This window comes from Schistocerca serialis, chromosome 9 (genome assembly GCF_023864345.2).
Source record: "Schistocerca serialis cubense isolate TAMUIC-IGC-003099 chromosome 9, iqSchSeri2.2, whole genome shotgun sequence".
NCBI lineage: Eukaryota > Metazoa > Arthropoda > Insecta > Orthoptera > Acrididae > Schistocerca > Schistocerca serialis.
Genome location: NC_064646.1, coordinates 99,111,679 through 99,133,968, shown reverse-complemented (window position 1 = coordinate 99,133,968; position 22,290 = coordinate 99,111,679). Strand labels below are relative to the sequence as shown.

General features: G+C 44.3%; 1 non-coding gene across 1 annotated transcript; it reads left to right on the top strand.

Annotated features, from left to right (window-relative positions):
* The first annotated feature begins 16,274 nt into the window (after positions 1-16,274).
* Positions 16,275-16,349, top strand: Trnas-cga (transfer RNA serine (anticodon CGA)). Its single transcript has one exon. It is a non-coding gene; the product is annotated as a tRNA-Ser (tRNA).
* Positions 16,350-22,290: the final 5,941 nt, after the last annotated feature.

Genomic DNA, 22,290 nt, shown 5'->3' with positions numbered 1-22,290 from the left:
ATTAGATGAATTTTTTGATATAGTAAGCGGGTAACTTCCCAACACCCACAAAAAAAATTAAAAATATTGAGTGTCATGTAATATTTTGCCTCATGTAATATCTTGTATAGACACCTTTTATTAACCTGACACGTTCCACATCATTATGAAGTGTCGTATTCATGATCTATAGAACAAGTACTAATCTAATATAATCTAATCCAAGCGGCTTGTCACACAGCGCTCTCAGATATCTACGTGATCGAATGTATCCGGACACCCCCAGAAACATACGTTTTTTTTCATTTTAGGTGCCTTGTGCTGGCACCTACTGCCAGGTACCCCATACCAGTGACCTCAGTAGTCATTAGACATCGCGAGAGAGCAGAATGGGGCGCTCCGCGGAACTCACGGACTTCGAACGTGGTCGGGTAATTGGGTGTCACTTGTGTCATACGTCTGTTCACGAGATTTTCACACACAAGAATATCCCTAGTTCCACTGTTTCCGATGGTATAGTGAAATTATAACGTGAAGGGACACGTAAAGCTCAAAAGCGTACAGGCCGACTTCGTTTATTAACTGATAGAGAGCGCCGACAGTTGAAGAGGGTCGTAATGTGTAATAGGCATACATCTATCCAGACCATCACACAGGAATTCCAAACTGCATCAGTATCCACTGCAAGTACTATGACAATTAGGCGGGAGTAGAGAAAACTTGGAGTTCATGGTCAAGTAGCTGCTCATAAGCCACACATCATGCCGGTAAATGACAATGATGCCTCGCTTGGTGTAAGGAGTGTAAACATTGCGCGATTGAACAGTGGAAAAACGTTGTGTGGAGTGACGAATCACGGTACACAATGTGGCGATCCGATGGCAGTGTGTGGGTATGGCGAATGCCTGGTGAACGTCATCTGCCAGCGCGTGTAGTGCCAACAGTAAAATTCGGAGGCTGTGGTGTTATGGTGTGGTGTTTTTCATGGAGGGGGCTTACATCCCTTCTTGTTTTGCGTGGCACTATCACAGCACAGGCCTACATTGATGTTTTAAGCACCTTCTTCCTTCCCACAGTTGAAGCGTAATTCGGGGATGGCGATTGCTTCTTTGAACACGATCGAGCACCTGTTCATAATGCACGGCCTGTGGCGGAGTGGTTACCCGACATAACATCCCTGTAATGGACTGGCCTGCACAGAGTCCTGACCTGAATCCTAATAGAACACCTTTGGGATGTTTTGGAACGCCGACTTCGCGCCAGGTGTCACCAACCGATGTCGATACCTCGCCTTAGCGGAGCACTCCTTGAAGAATTGGCTGCCGCTCCCCAAGAAACCTTCCAGCACTTAATTGAAGCCGGCCGAAGTGGCCGTGCGGTTAAAGGCGCTGCAGTTTGGAACCGCAAGACCGCTACGGTCGCAGGTTCGAATCCTGCCTCGGGCGTGGATGTTTGTGATGTCCTTAGGTTAGTTAGGTTTAACTAGTTCTAAGTTCTAGGGGACTAATAACCTCAGCAGTTGAGTCCCATAGTGCTCAGAGCCATTTTTTGAACTTAATTGAATGTATGACTGTGATAGTGGAAGCTGTCATCAAGGCTAAGGGTGGGCCAACACCATATTTAATTCCAGCATGAAATGTAATGTCCACTGTTCAAAATGCCGTCAATGCGAACAAGAGGTGACCGAGACGTGTACCATCATGATGCTGTAAACAGAACCTCCATTCGTCCGAAAAAATTACGTTTTGCCATTCGTGCACCCAGGTTCGTCGTTGAGTACACCATCGCAGGCGCTCCTGTCTGTGATGCAGCATCAAGGTTAACCGCAGCCCTGGTCTCCGAGCTGATAGTCCAGGCTGATGCAAATGTCGTCGAACTGTTCGTGCAGATGGTTGTTCTCTTGCAAACGTCCCCAACTGTTGACTCAGGGATCGAGACGTGGCTGCACGATAAGATGCGGATAAGATGCCTGTCATCTCGACTGCTAGTGATACGAGGCCATTGGGATCCAGCACGGCGTTCCGTATTACCCTCCTGAACCCACTGATTCCATATTCTGCTAACAGTCATTGGATCTCGACCAACACGAGCAGCAATGTCGCCATACCACAAACCGTAATCGCGATAGACTACAATCCGACCTTTATCAAAGTCGGAAACGTGATGGTACGCATTTCTCCTCCTTATACGAGGCATCACAACAACGTTTCACCAGCCAACGCCGGTCAACTGCTGTTTGTGTATGAGAAATTGGTTGGAAACTTTCCTCATGTCAGCACGTTGTAGGTGTCGCCATCGGCGCCAACCTTACGTGAATGCTCCGAAAAGCTAATCATTTGCATATCACAACATCTTCTTCCTGTCGGTTAAATTTTGCGTCTGTTGCACGTCATCTTTGTGGTGTAGCAATTTTAATGGCCAGTAGTGTATTTCAGGCAGAGAATGATAAGAACGGTCTGTGCGTAGTGGACATATTAAGAAAGTTTAATAACAATAGTGACTGTACCAAAAACGTTTCGTTACGGCAGCACTGAGGAGAATAAACACTGTGAAAAATTATCGCGAGGTTATACTCTGCCTGCAAGGCCAGCTGGTCGCTAGTTTAGCAGCTCGTCATTATTCTGCGGTCGTTTCCCCTCGAGTTTATCAGGAGAACTCCAGAAAGGGAAGTGATCAGAGCCGCTAACGACGGCTCCCAGACAGGAGTAGAAACCACTAATGGAGCGAGGCCGTGGGACATACACGACAGACCGCACACTGCAGGCCTTCGGTAAGAATTCTTAAGTTAAATGTTCTCCGCGCTCTAGTAGCGTTAATTCCCTGTAAGCACCAGAAGTTTCGAAAATATTCACCACCTGCTTCGTAAGGAGAGCTTTTGGATGTCGAATAAGCGGGACGTAATTTACAGAAATCTACACTGTAACACACATCTAATGCGTGACCAGTAGCTAACGAAGTGTGACTTACTGTGCTGTAAGTTGAATCTGTGATTTTACTCCATTTTATGTTTTTGGAACCCACTGAAATTTTCTACTGTTCCGAAGATTTGCCGATCGAAACCAGTAATAAAGGTAATTTTATGCGATTTGTGCCTGCTCCACAATATTATTTATTATGACTGCTATACCCCCTGCAGGTGATGCCTGCTCTCGGTTAATTTCAACACTTTTTCCATGTTTTTTATAGAGATTTGCAGAGTAAAGACGTAGGTGTAAATGTACGATGGCCGTTCAATAGGTACTGCAACACATTTTCTTCTGAAAGAAAGTTGGTTTTATTCAGGTTTCCAATAACCATATCATTCCTCACTCTTTTGACTACAGAATCCAAATTTTCAAAATAACCTCCGTTCAACGCGACGGTCTTACGCTACCTTACTGGGAGTACCTATATGGCCCCATGGTACCACTCTACTGGTCGAAGTCGGAGCCAACGTCCTGCTGCATCAAAAAGCTCCTCATCATCCGCTTCCCGTGGACGGCATCCTTCATTGGGCCAAACATATGGATGTCGCAAGATGGGACATCCGAGTTGTAGGGTGGATAAGGAAGAACAGTTCATAAAGTTTTGTGAGCTCCGCTGGGCAGGTATACTTGTATGTGACGCTGCGTTATCTTGGAGAAGGGGAAGTTCATTTGCATTTTTGTGGAGTTGAATGCGCTCAAGTCCTTTCTGCAGTTTCATGAGGGCAGCACAGTAGAACTCAGAGCTGATCGTTTCACTATGAGGGAGAACATCAGTCTCTCAGAAGACAGTCACCATGATTTTACCGGCTGAAGATGCGGCTTTGATCCTTTGTTTTGGAGGAGAGGTGGTGTGGTAGCAATCCGTGAATGTCCTGTTTCTGGTTCGAAATGATGAACCCATGTCCCACCACCTGTGATGTTGCTCAACAAGATCAGCCCCATAATTCGAAAGCAACGATGGTCCTTCGTTGCTTTTACTGGTCTTCTGTTAGGCGGCGAGGAACCCAGCGGACACACACCTTTGAGAACTCCATCTGATTAACAAATGTGTCAGCCCAACCAACGCCCAGCTGTGCAGTGCAGTGTTTCATTGTGACGCATCAGTCATCTCGAATGATAGTGCCCGTGGGAGTCACAGTTGTGTGCGGTAGGACAGCATGCACCAGATCAGACAGGTTTGCCCGACCTTGTTGCGATGACGCAGGCGCTTCGCCCAAAGACTCACCGTGCTTTTGTTTACTGCCATCTCTCCGTCGACGTTCTGCAAGCGTCTATGAATACTTGTGATGCTCTGGTTTTTCGTCAAAAGAAACTCAGTGACAGCTCTCTACCCGGAATACACCTCCATTACAGACGCCAATTTGAAGGCTACGTATAGCAGTGTGTCGGTTACACCGTTAGTCAGGCTGCACCGTGAGTTCCTGCTGCTTCAGTAAGGGATAGGAACTGTGATTGCTGTGTACTGATGTGAGCTGTGTTGACCCTTCGCTCACAGCTCCAGGCTGTGCTCGCTTCCGTCACATAGCTTGAGGCTGCTGCTAAGGGGCATCACTGTGGGGAGTCGTAAGCAGGTGTACGAGGGTCGTCGAGCCGTGGTCGAGTCGGAGACCATTTCAAAGTCTGATAGGCAGCAAAAGACTTTCCGAGGGACCAATTGTAGGGCCTCTCCAGTTCGTTTGACGAACAGGTTTTGTGCGTTGTCTGCGGCTGAAGAAGTCTCTAAGCCTGATGCAGTCGTCCACCCTGTTCCAGAGGAAGCTTCTCGACCCGCAAGGTCTCAGCATTCACGGAGGGAGGGTTTGCTACTAGTTGGGAGCTCCAACATTAGGCGCATAATGGGGTCCCTTAGGAACATGGCTGCCAAGGAGGGGTAGGAAGCCAGTGTGCACTCTGTGGACATATCATGGAGAGTCATTCCGGATGTGGAATGGATTCTTCTGGATGACATGAAGAATACAGGTTGCAGCCAACTGCAGGTGGTGGCCTATGTCGGTTCCAATGATATGTGTCGCCTTGGATTGGAGGAGGTTCTCTCTGGTTTCGGGCGGTTAGCGGAAACGGTAAAGACTGACAATCTTGCTTGCGAGACTAAGTCGGAGCTCACCATCTGTAGCATCGTCGACAGAACCGACTGTGATCCTTTGGCACAGAGCCAAGTGGAGGGTCTGAATCAGAGGCTCAGGCAGTTCTGTAACCGTGTAGGCTGCAGATTCCTTGACTTGCGGCATCGGGTGGTGGGTTTCTGGGTTCCGCTTAATAGGTCAGGAGTCCACTACACACAGGAAGCGGCTACACGGGAATCGGGGACTGTGTGGAAGGGACTGGGTGGTTTTTTAGTTAAAGGGTCTCAGGAAACCACAGAAAGGGCGTCCATCTAAAACGCGGCAGGTAAAACACAGGAAGGTAGTTGTAGAAACAATCGGTATTGTAGTTGTAAATTGTCGTAGCTGTCTTGAGAAAGAACCAGAGCGACAGGCCCTAGTAGACAGCACTGAAGCTCAAATAGTTATAGGTACCGAAAGCTGACTAAAGCCGGAAAAAAGTTCAGCCGAATTTTTTTTTTTCCCAAACGACCTAACAGTGTTCTGAAAGGATAGGTTGAATACAGTTGGTGGTGGAGTATTTATTGCTGTCAGATGTGGTTTACCTTGTAGAGAAATTGAATTAGATAGTTCCTGCGAAATAGTATGGGTAGAGGTTATACGTGACAATCGGACCGACCTCCCGACTCAGAAGATATAGTTGCTGAACTGTTCAAAGAAAATTTGAGTCTCATTTCAAATAGGTATCCCACTCATACAATTATAGTCGGTGGTTACTTCAATCTACCCTCGATATGTAGTAAAAATTATACGTTTAAAGCCGGCGGTAGGCATAAAACGTCAACCGCGATTGTACTGAATGCTTTCTCAGGAAGTTATTTTGAACAATTATTTCATGAGCCCACTCGAAGCGTAAATGGTTGCAAAAGCATACTTCACCTCTTAGCAGCAAATAATCCTGGACAAAGAAGGAGTATCACGACGAATACAGGGATTAGCGACCGATGACCTCAGCAGTTTGGTCCCATAAGACCTTACCACAGGGATTAGCGACCACAAGGAAGTTGCTGCTAGGCTGAGTACCCTAACACTTACAACCACTAAAAGGAAAAGAAAAGTACATCTATTTAAAAAAGCTGATAAAAATGGTCTTAACGCCTTTTTAAGAGACAGTCTCTACTCCTTCCGATCTGATCACGTTAGCATAGAAAAGATGTGGAATGAGTTCAAAGAGATACACTCCTGGAAATGGAAAAAAGAACACATTGACACCGGTGTGTCAGACCCACCATACTTGCTCCGGACACTGCGAGAGGGCTGTACAAGCAATGATCACACGCACGGCACAGCGGACACACCAGGAACCGCGGTGTTGGCCGTCGAATGGCGCTAGCTGCGCAGCATTTGTGCACCGCCACCGTCAGTGTCAGCCAGTTTGCCGTGACATACGGAGCTCTATCGCAGTCTTTGACACTGGTAGCATGCCGCGACAGCGTGGACGTGAACCGTATGTGCAGTTGACGGACTTTGAGCGAGGGCGTATAGTGGGCATGCGGGAGGCCGGGTGGACGTACCGCCGAATTGCTCAACACGTGGGGCGTGAGGTCTCCACAGTACATCGATGTTGTCGCCAGTGGTCGGCGGAAGGTGCACGTGCCCGTCGACCTGGGACCGGACCGCAGCGACGCACGGATGCACGCCAAGACCGTAGGATCCTACGCAGTGCCGTAGGGGACCGCACCGCCACTTCCCAGCAAATTAGGGACACTGTTGCTCCTGGGGTATCGGCGAGGACCATTCGCAACCGTCTCCATGAAGCTGGGCTACGGTCCCGCACACCGTTAGGCCGTCTTCCGCTCACGCCCCAACATCGTGCAGCCCGCCTCCAGTGGTGTCGCGACAGGCGTGAATGGAGGGATGAATGGCGACGTGTCGTCTTCAGCGATGAGAGTCGCTTCTGCCTTGGTGCCAATGATGGTCGTATGCGTGTTTGGCGCAGTGCAGGTGAGCGCCACAATCAGGACTGCATACGACCGAGGCACACAGGGCCAACACCCAGCATCATGGTGTGGGGAGCGAGCTCCTACACTGGCCGTACACCACTGGTGATCGTCGAGGGGACACTGAATAGTGCACGGTACATCCAAACCGTCATCGAACCCATCGTTCTACCATTCCTAGACCGGCAAGGGAACTTGCTGTTCCAACAGGACAATGCACGTCCGCATGTATCCCGTGCCACCCAACGTGCTCTAGAAGGTGTAAGTCAACTATCCTGGCCAGCAAGATCTCCGGATCTGTCCCCCATTGAGCATGTTTGGGACTGGATGAAGCGTCGTCTCACGCGGTCTGCACGTCCAGCACGAACGCTGGTCCAACTGAGGCGCCAGGTGGAAATGGCATGGCAAGCCGTTCCACAGGACTACATCCAGCATCTCTACGATCGTCTCCATGGGAGAATAGCAGCCTGCATTGCGGTGAAAGGTGGATATACACTGTACTAGTGCCGAGATTGTGCATGCTCTGTTGCCTGTGCCTATGTGCCTGTGGTTCTGTCAGTGTGATCATGTGATGTACCTGACCCCAGGAATGTGTCAATAAATTTTCCCCTTCCTGGGACAATGAATTCACGGCGTTCTTATTTCAATTTCCAGGAGTGTACTATCGACGACAATTGAGAGATATATACCACTTAAATTAATAAGTGATTGTACTGATCCCCCATGGTACACAAAACGGATCAGGTCGCTGTTACAGAAGCATCGAAAAAAGCATGCCAAATATAAAAGAACGTAAAATCCCCAAGCACTGCAAAGTTTTGCAGAAGTTCGAAATATAGCGCGTATATGCTTTTAATAATTTCCACAATGAAACTCTGTCTCGGAATCTGACTGAAAACCCAAAGAGATTCTGGTCGCACATAAAGCACACCACTACGCGACAACGACGGTGAAGTCAGTGATGACAGCATCTACCCGGCTAGCCGCGCGGTCTACTCGGTGCTTCCCGAGCGGGAAGGCGTGCCGGACCAATGCACGAATCCGCTCGGCGGAGTAGTGTCGAGGTCCGGTGTGCTGCCCAGCCTGTGGATGGTTTTTATGGTGGTTTTCCATCTACCTCGGCTAATGCGGGCTGGTTCCTCTTATTCCGCCTCAGTTACACTATGCCGGCGATTGCTGAGCAGTCTTCACATATGCGTACCCCATAATTACTCTCCCATGCCAACATCTGGGGTTACACACCTCTGGTATGAGACGTTGTGACGTTCTCGGGGTAGGGGGGGGGGGGGGTCCACTGGGCGCCGAACCGCAGAAAAACCCTGGGTTCGATGTGGGGCGGCGGTGGGGTCAGTGGAATGCTGTAGCCTGTTGTGGCGTTGTGAATCACTGAGGACTACGGTGGGGACGAAGCCTCTCCGTCGCTTCTATGTCCGCAGTTCAAACCACAATACACACAGTAATGACAATGCCACTTAAGCAGAATTATTAAATACGGTTTTCCGAAACACCTTCACCAAGAAGACGAAATAAATATCCCTGAATTCCAATCAAGAACAACTGCCAAGATGAGAAACAAAGTAGATATACTTGATGTAACAAAGAAGCTTAAATCACTTAATGAAGACAAAGCCTCCGGTCCATATTGTATACTAGTCAGGTTCCTTTCAGAGTATGCTGATACAATAGCTCCATATTTAGCAATTATATACAACCACTCGCTCACAGAAAGATCCGCACCTAAAGACTGTAAAATTGCTCAAGTCACACCAATACCCAAAAAGGGAAGTAGGTGTAATCCGTTGAATTACAGGCCCATATCATTAATGTCGATTTTCAGTAGGGTTTTGGAACAAATATTGTGTTCGAACATTATGAATTACCTGGAAGAAAACGACTTATTGACACATAGTCAGCCGCGCGGGATCAGCCAAGCGGTCTGGGGCGCAGCAGTCATAGACTGTGCGGCTTGTCCCGGCGGAGGTTCGAGTCCTCCCTCGGGCATGGGTGTGAATTAGTCCTTAGGATAATTTAGGTTAAGTAGTGTGCAAGCTTAGGGACTGATGACCTTAGCTGTTAAGTCCCATAAGATTGCACACACATTTGAACATTCTGTAAACACGGATTCAGAAAACATCGTTCTTGTGAAACACTACTAGCTCTTTATATTGATGAAGTAATGAGTGCCATCGACAGGGAATGTCAAATTGATTCCATATTTTTAGATTTCCAGAAGGCTTTCAACACCGTTCCCCACGAACCAAACTGCGTGCCTATGGAATATCGCCTCAGTTGTGCGACTGGATTCGTGATTTCCTGTCCGAATGGTCACAGTTCGCAGTAATAGACGGAAATTCAGCGAGTAAAACAGAAGTAATATCCGGCGTTTCCCAAGGATGTGTTACAGGCCCCCTTTTGTTCCTAATTTACGTATGTTAACGACATAGGAGACAATCTGAGTAACCGTCTTAGACTGTTTGCAGATGATGCTGTCATTTACCGACTTGTAAAGTCATACGATGACCATAACGAATTGCAGAATGATTTAAATAAGATATATGTATGTCGCGAAAAGTGGAAATTGACCCTGAATAAAGAAATGTGTGAAGTTATTCACATAAGTACTAAAAGAAATCCGCTAAATTTCGATTACGTGAAAAATCTGATGGCTGTAAATTTAACTAAATACTTATACAAATAACCTAAATTGGAAGGTTCACATAGATAATGTTGCGGGTAGAGCAAACCAAAGACTGTGAGTCATTGGCAGAACACTTAGAAGGTGCAACAGGTCTACCAAAGAGACTGCTTACACCACGCTTGTTAGCTCTATTCTGGAATATTGCTGTGCGGTGTGGGATCCACATCAGATGGGACTGACGGATTAAAATGCGTTTTTCGTTGCGACGGATCTTCTCGTGAAACATCAATCACCAGTTTTCTCCTCCGATCGCGAAGACATTCTGTTGGGACCCACCTACATCGGGAGAAATGATCATCACGAAGAGACAGCTTGAAGGTGGTTCATTGAACCCTCTGACAGGCACTTTTTTGTGGACAGCAGAGTAATCACGTAGATGTAGATTTAGCACCGCCACGTATCGGAACTCGTGAAACTATAGGGACTACACTACTGGCCATTAAAATTGCTACACCACGAAGACTACGTGCTACAGACGCAAAATTTAACCGACGGGAAGAAGATGCTGTGATATGCAAATGATTAGCTTTTCAGAGCATTCACACAAGGTTGGCGCCGGTGGCGACACCCACAAAGTGCTGACATGAGGAAAGTTTCCAACGGATTTCTCATACACAAACAGCAGTTGACCGGCGTTGGCTGGTGAAACGTTGTTGCGACGCCTCGTGTAATGAGAAGAAATGCGTACCATCACGTTTCCGACTTTGATAAAGGTCGGATTGAAGCCTGTCGCGATTACGGTTTACCGTATCGCGACATTGCTGCTCGCGTTGGTCGAGATCCAATGACTGTTAGCTGAATATGGAATCGGTGGGTTCAGGAGGCTAATACGGAACGCCGTGCTGGATCCCAACGGCCTCGTATCACTAGCAGTCGAGATGGCAGTCATCTTATCCGCATGGCTGTAACGGATCGTGCAGCCACGTCTCGATCCCTGAGTCAACAGATGGGGACGTTTGCAAGACGACAACCATCTGCACGAACAGTTCGACGACGTTTGCAGCAGCATGGACTATCAGCTCGGAGACCATGGCTGCGGTTACTCTCGACGCTGCATCAGAGACAGGAGCCCCTGCGATGGTGTACTCAACGACGAACCTGGGTGCAAGAATGGCAAAACGTCATTTTTTCAGATGAATCCAGGTTCTGTTTACAGCATCATGATGGTCGCACCCGTGTTTGGCGACACCGCGGTGAGCGCACATTGGATGCGTGTATTCTTCATCGCCACACTGGCGTATCATCCGGCGTGATGGTATGGAGTGCCATTGGTTACGCGTCTCGGTCACCTCTTTTCGCATTGACGCCACTTTGAACAGTGGACGTTACATTTCAGATGTGTTACGACCCGTGGCTCTGCCCTTCATTCGATCTCCGCCAAACCCAACATTCCAGCAGGATAATGCACGATCGCATGTTGCAGGTCCTGTACGGTCCTTTCTGGATACAGAAAATGTCCGACTGCTGCCCTGGCCAACACATTCTCCAGATCTCTCACCAATTGAAAACGTCTGGTCAATGGTGGCCGGGCAACTGGCTCGTTACAATACGCCAGTCACTACTCTTGATGAACTGTGGCATCGTGTTGAAACTACATGGGCAGCTGTACCTGTACACGCCATCCAAGCTCTGTTTGACTCAATGCTCAAGCCTATCAAGGCCGTTACTACGGCCAGAGGCGGTTTTTCTGTGTACTGCGTGAAAATGTAATCACATGTCAGTTCTAGTATAATATATTTGTCCAATGAATACCCGTTTATCATCTGCATTTCTTCTTGGTGTAGCAATTTTAATGGCCAGTAGTGTAAAACGGGAATACTTTATGATGTCACACAATCTATTCCGCATTGTTTCAATCGCAATTGTCCGAAAAAAAATGTATTGCATTACTCACTGAACGCCCCTCGCAGTTCCCGTACAAGTAGGGACAGGTGGCGCGTGTTTTCGGCACTCGTCGACTGCGTGGCTATATCGCGGCCGCTTAGCCGGCGCTCAGTACTTGCACGTCCGATAAGAGAGATCAGACCAGACAAGTCGGCCAGACTGCTCTTTGTGAATGTGCCGCAGACTTGGCAGCGATCGACGGTGTGGCCGCATACTGCTACATCATTGGCCGTTGTTGTCAGTGGAGATATCGCTTTTATTGCATATATAACAATGTCTCTTCGCCGTCGTCAACTGCATTACAGTTGTGTTCAGAATTACTTTTAAGATCGACAGCTAGGGAGGAAGTAGTGGGGTGGGGCTCACGGAGAAGGGATAGACTCCATCAGTAAATCTCACGGTACTCGTACCCACAACAACACGAGAACCGCCCGTGATGCTAGCAGTCACCTCCACTACTGCCGCATTTGCCACTTGGGCTATGTCTCAGGTTCAGGTAGCTTGCTGCCCCGTGGTGTCGTTTCGTTCGCTGAGGGCCGATACTTTTTGTTTGTTTTCATTTATTACAGTTGCGGGTTTAATAATTCATTTCTTCTTATTGGTGTACGTCGTGTGATACTGAACAGCTTCAGAACCAATTTCGTCATATATTACTCAGTAGAAATGTTCGAAGTGTCTGTCTCGCGCGTCACTCTTGGCCAGGGCATTACCGTATAGGATGTGTGTAGCTGGAGAGGGTTTTAAGGGCGCACGACGGCAAGGTCTTTAGCGCCCGCCCAGTAACAGATTGAGATGGGTGTCAAGAAAAGACTCATAACAATAAGATAAAACAGAACGTAAGACACAGGAAACTAGCTTGGAAAAATATGTGCCTACCCACACCGAAGCGTGGGACGAAGCATGCCGCCAGCAGTAAAACATGGACAACCTAGGAAGAAAGTGGTAGAGGGAGCTAAAACATTATAGCAGATGGTAGTGACTGGCTGACCGCAAGGAAAAAGGGATGAGCCAGCCACTATGCAAAACACTAAAACCTCCAGCCTAAAAGTTTAGGCCAGAGTCCAGACACATCACAAAACTTTAAAACCCTAGATACACACGTCTCATCATTAGCTAAAACACAGGGCAGATCCCCATCAACTTGTGCTTCTGCCCTTGCACCACGATATAAAATACAGTCTGTTAAAATGCGCTGGACACAGATGTGCACTCCAAAAGCATCACAAATCGGGGGATCCTCCCGCCGTAATAGAAAGCTATGTGTGAGAGGACAGTGCCCAATCTGAAGACGCGTGAGGGTCACTTCTTCCCGCCTGAGCAACCGGCAGGAGGAACGCCATGGCCGAGTTGTTGACTTCACCAACCGCAGTTTGTTGGTCGTCACCGCCAGCCATTCTTCCTCCCACAACACCATGCACTTCTTGTGGAGTGCAGAAATGACAGACTGCAAGGGAATAGGACACTGGACCACATCCTGCTCTCTGCCGGCCTCCTTGGCAGCCCGATCGGACTGTTCATTGCCCCATATACCTACACGACCAGGCACCCAGCAGAATGACACCTACTTACCCCGCCGTTGGAGCGAGTACAGTTGGTCATATATCAGCTGGACCATCTCCTCAGTTGGGTACAGATTCTGAAATGATTGTAAGGCACTAAGAGAATCGGAACAGAGGAGAAATCGATTGCCCCGAACACGATTCATCCGCTCCAGTGCCTTATAGGAGGACAGTCGAGAGAAATGATTTGAGCGTTATGTACTGACAGGGTCAAAAATCTGGTATGCTGCCAACCATTCTGTTGTTTATGATAATGAGTACGGGCCGAAGCAATGAATTAAAATTTGTACCAAGGCCACGATTGGAACTCAGGTCGTCTGCTTGCGCCGCCCTGGCATGGTTGCACGGATTACCCAACTACGTCTCCAATTCACGCCTCAGCCATCTCGATGTTCCCCCTTCTTAACTCATGACAGTATTGGAGACGCTCTCCAACATCGGAATAGCACCTTAGCACTGGAATTTTGCCTGTGCCTCTGGCGTAAGCGATACAGTAATCAGATAAAGTTACATGATCCAGAGACATATTCAGTAGCAGGTTTGTCTCTGATAATGAATACACTGTATTGAATGCTCATTACGGACAAGATTTTTTAACGAAATTTTGTTGCTGTTGTGGTCTTCAGTCCGCAGACTGGTTTGATGCACCTCTCCATGCTACTCAATCCTGTGAAAGCCTCTTCATCTCGCAGTACCTACTGCAACCCACGTCCTTCTGAATCTGTTTAGTGTATTCATCTCTTGGTCTCCCTATTCGATTTTTACCCTCCACGCTGTCCTCCAATACTAAATTGGTGATCCCTTGATGCCTCAGAACATGTCCTACCAACCGAACCCTTCTTCTAGTCAAGTTGTGCCACAAATTCCTCTTCTCCCCAGTTCTATTCAATACCTCCTCATTAGTTATGTGATCTATCCATCTAATCTTCATCATTCTTCTATAGCACCACATTTCGAAAGCTTCTATTCTGTTTTTGTCTAAACTATTTATTGTCCACGTTTCACTTCCATAAATGGCTACACTCCATACAAATACTTTCAGAAAAGACTTCCTGACACTTAAATCCATACTTGATGTTAACAAATTCCTATTCTTCAGAAATGCTTTCCTTGCAATTGCCAGTCTACATTTTATATCCTCTCTACTTCGACCATCATCAGTTATTTTGCTCCCCAAATAGCAAAACTCATTTACTACTTTAAGCGTCTCATTTCTTAATCTAATTCCCACAGCATCACCCGATTTAATTCGACTACATTCCATTATCCTCGTTTTGCTTTTGTTGATGTTCATCTGATACCTTCCTTTCAAGACACTGTCCATTCCGTTCAACTGCTCTTCCAAGTATTTTGCTGTCTCTGACAGAATTACAATGTCATCGGCGAACCTCAAAGTTTTAATGTCTTCTCCATGGATTTTAATTCCTACTCCGAATTTTTCTTTGGTTTCATTTACTGCTTGCTCAATATACAGATTGATTAACATCGGGGATAGGCTACAACCCTGTCTCACTCCCTTCCCAACCACTGCTTCCCTTTCATGTCCCTCGACTCTTATAATTGCCATCTGGTTTCTGTACAAATTGTAAATAGCCTTTCGCTCCCTGTATTTTACCCCTGCCACCTTTAGAATTTGAAAGAGAGTATTCCAGTCAATACTCTCAAAAGCTTTTTCTAAGTCTACAAATCCTAGAAACGTAGGTTTGCCTTTCCTTAATCTATCTTCTAAGATAAGTCGTAGGGTCAGTATTGCCTCACGTGTTCCAACATTTCTACGGAATCCAAACTGATCTTCCCCGAGATTGGCTTCTACCAGTTTTCCATTCGTCTGTAAAGAATTCGTGTTAGTATTTTATGCATTCAAAACAGTCTAGTGATGCGTTTAATTTAACCAAGAGTATCAACACGGTTTGCAAAACAGTAGGAAACATCAGTAACTCATCAACGACTGAGTAGCGCGTGGACATGCCTTCTACTCCAGGCGTCCTATTCCGACGTAGCTCTTTCAGTGCTATTTTAAATTTTTTTCGCAGTATATCCCATTCCACATTCAACTACTTCTTCTCCTCTTTTTTAATATCGTTTCCCCTGTACAGTCCTTCTGTGTATTCCTTGTCTTTCAGCCTTTCTATCTTTGCTTAATACTGACTTGTCATCTGAGGTCATGATGTTTATACAGAGCTGCGTCTCTTTTCTCGAAAGGTCTCTAATTTCTCTATAGGCGGGCTCTACCCGTACCACACTGAAGCATGCTTCGACAGCTTTGCATTTCGTCTCCATATCGTTTCTGCTTTGCTTTTTGCTCTTCCCATCAATGTCAGTTTTGAGATGTTCGCATTCCCATTTAACTGCTTCAGTTGCTGTATGTTGCTATTTCTCCTTTCGTTACTTAAATTCGATATCGTTTATTATCCTAATGTTTCTACTGGACTTTCTCTTTTAATCTATTTGATCCACTGCTACCTTCAATATTTCATCTTTCGAAGCTGCTCTTTCATCATCTGTTGTATTCATTTTCACCTTTTCACTCAACCACTGCCTAATGTCACCTTAAAATTCTCAACGATCGTTAGTTTTTTTTTCAGTTCATTCAGACTCACCCACGCAGTTTCCTACCTTTCTGCAATTTCTTCAGGTTTAATCTGCAGTGCGTGGTCAGGGTACACATCTGCCTCTAGAAATGTGCTGTAGTTTTAAAATTCGGTTTCCATATCTCTATCTTATCACTGTACAGTCTGTCTGAAATCTTACAGTATGGCTATATTGTTCCTATATGGGTTCATTCTATCAGCCTCTAGCGCAGTCGATAATGACAGACACTTGACAATCGGTAAGCACTTGTTAGCCACGCCTCTCTTACTAGACTGTCCCCTTCCCGTCTCGTCTGCCATGCTACCTGCCTGCCACGTGTGTCTGCTCCGTCACGCAGCGGCGATATTCGTTAAGCCGTCGGCACACGGACCGTGCATCCGAACGTTGAGCGTTGAGCGTGCCGAGTTTCTGACGTGGCTAAGCCATGTCTCCGCTATATCCTTTCTTTCAGGAGTGCTAGTTCTGCAAGGTTCGCAGGAGAGCTTCTGTAAAGTTTGGAAGGTAGGAGACGAGATACTGGCAGAAGTAAAGCTGTGAGTACCGGGCGTGAGTCATGCTTCGGTAGCTCAGATGGTAGAGCACTTGCCCTCGAAAGGCAAAGGTCCCGAGTTCGAGTCTCGGTCGGGCACACAGTTTTAATCTGCCAGGAAGTTTAATATCTGGCATGTCAGATATTCTGAGCGTGCGTCTGAGCGTTGACCAATGAGATGTCACAACGTCACCTACGTCACACGCACGACGTCTCCATTCAGTACAGAGTTGTGAGGCGCCATATTGGCATTCATTTCAAGCCTATATGTATATACGCCGTTTCTGAGCACCAGCAAATTAAGAATACTGGAAAATCCGTTGTTAACTGTGTGATTCGTTCCAATAAAATAATGAGAAACATCATATTCGTGGCAAAACAATTGTTGTAACTTGCGTATTATGAGAGTAGGCTATTTGAAGGCAGCGACACACTGAAGATCCACCCAAAACGCATTGTTCTTGGTACAATTTGTATTAATTAAATTTCAATTAGTAAGATGTCTACGATTAAGCTTTTCAGCACGGGCTAAGATAATGTGATTAGATGCACTGCTTGTGTTGTTGGTTAAACGTAATTAGTAGCGTCACTGTCCTATAATAAGAATTCATTGACGGCGGTGGTTAGCAACTTGACACTCCCATTTTTTTCTTAACATTCGCGTTATTATTAGATTCTGACACTTTATTATTAGTTTAATATAAGTATATACTATAATATTTGATGCTATGTAAATATAAGTTCCTTTTTTTGAGGGGTTACTTTGTTCGATTGGCGTAATCTACAGGACAGCTTGCGCTACTTGTGAAACGTCCCCTTTGAACGATTATACAAGACTGTGCTTAAACTGACACACAATATTTTGTTCGCGCAACGCAATCTGACTTTCAATAATCCCTACAAAAGAATGGGCCCTGACTAACATTAAACTATACCTTTCACAAATCACTTACCTCACAAAAATCTTCGCTACTCAAGCTACTGCAATACAGCGAGCGCCACTACTGCCAGCTAAATAAAAGATTCAAACTATGGAAGGCACTAACTACTGATAGGGATAGTTAGCAAATGAAAGATACTAATAGAGAACAAACAATGTATTTACCTTGATATCATCATATATAAATATAGCAGTTCATGACAAATTTCAAAACTCCACCATCTCTCTCCCCACATCCACCACTGCTGGCGGCTCACCTCCAACTGCGCAACGCTACGCGCTGTTCACATCCAGCTGCCGCTGCCCAACACTACAATGGCAGACAACAATGCAAACTAGCCACAGACTGCACACAGCACAGCCAGTGATTTTTATACAAAGGTGGCGTTACCAATAAAAAAACCTAAACAGCCTACTTACATAGCCCCCATGCTCCCCACAAAAAATTTTACAAATTGGTTTGGGCAGTGGCCAATACAGATTTGAAAAAATTTTTCATAATTACAATAACAAAGATATCAAATGCACACACTTATTGATACCATGTTGGTCAAAAGCTCAAATTTTCTCACAGTCCATAAAGACAGTCCAAATTGTTCATCACAGTAAAAATGCAGAGTTTTTCTCAAAGTCTGAGCAGTAAAAGAAAATGCACACAGAAGTAGTGGATTTCCATGCAGTCTTGAAGAAGTAGTGTTGTCCTTCCAACGGAAAGACAGTGCTGACTCTTGACATGCATACAGGTAATGGGCCACAACAGAGCAAACCCACAGCAGAGTCAGTCGAAATTTTGAAGAGTATTGGTAGGTAGGTCATCACAGAGCAGACCCACTGTAGTCCTGGTAGAGATTATGGTATTGGTGGGCCATCAAAGATGCAGACCCACTGTAGTCCTTGTAGAAATAATGGTATTGGTGGGTCATCATAGATGCAGACCCACTGTAGTCCTTGTAGAGATGGCTAGCAGCCATCCGTTGCGACTGTGCAGGTGCACAATTACCATCAAAGAGACTTGCACAGAATATAGCAAGTCCATAAACCACCACTTGTGCACTCACAAAGTTTTTTGTTTCTAATTGTCCCTAGAACCAGCAATGCTGTTAACCAGTCCCTTGCTGAATTATTAACACACGTGCAAATACTAACAGTCCCTACTTCTCACATATTGTCCATATACTATGACCAACAGAAACGTGTGCAGTGAAATGTAACTTACAAGTTACTTAATTTGATGAACTGGTGTCAATTACAATTTTATAACATAAGAATACAATTACAAAGGTACAAAATACATCATTAAAGAATATAATAGTACAGATAACATTTGTAGTAATATGGGCTTTACAAAAGAATCGAAATAACATATACATCAGTGTTACAGGAATTATGACATAAGTACATACATAAAAGATCAGAATAACTTTTGAAATATCAACTTCACACATGAGCATTAACACAAAACAGAATAAATAATGTCTAAACATCTTTACAAAGTAAATAACACATTATTAATGCCAACTGTATTTGAGGATAACAGTATTCCTCATCATAGTGAATGTAACTTAGTATTAGAAGAGAAAAAAGTTCTGTGAAACAGTACACAGAGACAGGAAGAAAACAAATACACAAGGGTACACAAACATATAGTGGGATAACACAAAAGGGAAAGGACAGGGTTTGTTTTACTGCAGTATTTTGCATGGAGATCTCCCTTTGTTCATCATTATTCCCAAAAAGTCCTATCTAAGCCTGCTTTCTGTATTCTGTTCATATTTCTTTCAAAATAATTATTTCTGATTGTACAATACTCATTTGGGCCCAAATCTTTTTCATATAACTTCGCAATGCATTCTTTACCTATTCTCCATAGTCAGTTTCTTATATAGTCTACCCCTCTTAAGCTAACTTAAATCTACTGAGCTCAGATGCTAAACTAAGGGACGAGGCAATGCAGCAGCACATAAAACAATTAATATAAACAGCAATGAAAAAAAAAAATGGAAAATCGCAAAGCAAGCTACAGTAAATCTAAATTACCAAGCAATTCAACATTACAACTAATATGAGGCAATGCGCAGCAAACAAAAAAATAAATCTGGCTTAGCATAGTAACACAAATTAAAGTTCAGTAGCACTATGCCTGGCAAACAGCAGCTTATATCTAAACATGACATAGCTCAAGCAGAAAAAATAGTGCACTAAAGATAACAATGCAGGTAAGGGAAATGTACAATCACATCTTAATATCTATGTAATTAAAGTGGTGCACCACAAATTATTCTACAAAAGAAATTACCAAGTACTTGAAAAGAAAATTATAGATGCAGTTACTGTTATTAGTCCCTTCTTATTGTTCTCTCCATTCCAAGAGCTCCTTTTTCGAAGAATGTGGATCAGAAAATAATTATTTAATAAATCTGTTGACAGAAAGTGTTCACATTAGCAGATGCATTTAAGTTTATTTTATAAAACCAATGCTGCAACACAGCTGGAAACCAGATATTAAACAAAATGAGCAATCTCTTAACTACAAAGACAATAGATGTAAAATGTTTCTAATCATTTCATTAGGCATTTTAGTAAATATCATAAATTACGAGCTCCACAGTATGCTTTCAACAAGGAAATGTCAATAGTGAGGACAACTGTGCTGATATAAAACAGAAACACTGCAAAAGCAACATTGTAAATTGTCACTCATTAGTAGCGTCGTGGTAAAATCGTGTAGCTATCACATATTTAACTTCAAACATTGTTGCATGTTCACAGTTTCTTAAGTCTGAAAAAGCATACTAGAAATGTGAAATGAAAAACTTTATGGCAAAGACTAAGTTAAAAAGCAGATTATCTTGCAATAAACGGTTTTACATGTGAAATGTGGTGTAATCCTGTACTCTTCACAGTACTCAGAGTTTCAACTTGAACGTAATTATCATGCGGTATACGTCGGTAAAGAATACTGGAATTTTTCTCAAGGTTAGCTATGTTATTTTCTTTTTTTCTGCCTGTGCTTCTGATGAGGCACTCACTAATGACTTGTTCTCCTGGCATCTGACACAGCTGCGTGCCCACGACACATTACGTGCAGGTGGTCACTTAACTTTCTTACGGAAATATTTACGACAGCAGTTTCCGTTACAGTGACAGTCTCACATAAAAATTTCACAGGTCGAAAATTTGCGTTACAAATGTGTAGAAACAAAATCCTATGAATATAAGTGTTCAAAAAGTTTTCATCGGCATTGTGATACATTCACGCATTTACACACATTTCATAACTCTTAAAGTACGATTCTCGGTTTCCAACAACCTTCTCCACAAATCAGAGTCCCTAACCACTACTCATTATTCCTTACCTCATTATACATATGCATATTCATCGACACTTCTTCAATATTTCATCATGAGAAATACGTAGCATAATAAACATTCCTCAACAACATAATACACATCGTCGTCGTAATAATAACATCATAACACCTCAGTCAAATCTCAAAAACGTCGTAGCTTTCTGCAATAATTTCAAACCCTAAAAAATATTCTCTGCTCATTTCAATAATGTCATCTACCTCAAACGTACTTTAAAAATCATGATCTCATACCAAATACATCATTCAAAGCTCTCATAGTATCACAATGGTTCCGAAAAAATATGAACAGTTTACAAAGTACAGACAAAATACAGTTTCGTAAGTGTGAAGTTACCCAACTGTGTAATTACGTATACATCTGTCACTGGCATAAAAAAAAAAGTTTGTCTCTCTCAGCTAAATGATCAGATAGCTGTGTAATTCTGTCTTAGAGAAATATGGTGCTGATGTGTAAAGTTGTATAAGCAAATACCATATTAGCTAGGGTTCCTTGTGCTTGCCAAACACATGATACACAAAGTAAGCGTGTTCCCCCCTGAGGATTAATGTAATTATACCCTCAGGTGTTACAGATGAGAACAATGGAATGAAATGTATTACGGAAAACCTTTGTATCATTGTACTTCAAATATCTTTAAAAATAAATGATTTGAGTACAATTTTAATCACTCAAACACATGTCCTGTAGCGCTAAATGTGCGTCTTGCTGTAAGATAATCTCTGTGGAAGTGTCGTAGTTATTGTCCTCCGAAAGCTAAGTTCTGCTGAAGTCAATGTACTTACCTCATGATAAACAAAAGTGAAATGCTTTGCGTATAGATATCTTAGTTATTACGCTTATTGCCATGATGAAGAAAGTACTGTGCTGTAACGTATTGTTGTGCTACCGAAAAGGCAGTCTCATTGTAGCTATACCACAAAAGTTACTACTAAAACCTGTTTTACTTTCCAGAATAAAACAGAAAACTGTGCCGATATAAAACAGAAACACTGCAAAAGCAACATTGTAAATTGTTACTCATTAGTAGCGTCGTGGTAAAATCGTGTAGCTATCACATATTTAACTTCAAACATTGTCGCATGTTCACAGTTTCTTAAGTCTGAAAAAGCATACTAGAAATGTGAAGTGAAAAACTTTATGGCAAAGACTAAGTTAAAAAGCAGATTATCTTGCAATAAACGGTTTTACATGTGAAATGTGGTGCAATCCTGTACTCTTCACAGTACTCAGAGTTTCAACTTGAACGTAATTATCATGCGGTATACGTCGGTAAAGAATACTGGAATTTTTCTCAAGGTTAGCTATGTTATTTTTCTCTGAGCCAACCGGCGCACGTGGCTGCCTGCGGTGCGAGTCATTGTCTGTTTCTTTGTTGGCGCGCGTCGTTATTGGGATTTGGAGGTCTAACTTCTACAAATTCACCTTGTCGAGAGGGCCCTGCTCTGTTTGAATCCCGCCAGTTCTGGTTAAATTCTGGTCTGTTGTAATGATTATATCGTCTGTCGTCATGTCGGTAGTTCCTGTAGTTTCTTTCTTGTCGGTCACATGGTGGAGAATTCCTCCCTGAATCGTGACTGCACACTGAACTGTTGCATCTGAAGTTATTCTGTCTCCCTTGATAGTATTTATTTTGGTTCCCATATTGTCTGTTTCTCTTATTGTCTCTGTGATAGTCATTACCACGGAGAGGTGATCTTTCCCTGTAGTTATTACGACTCTGCCCACGGTT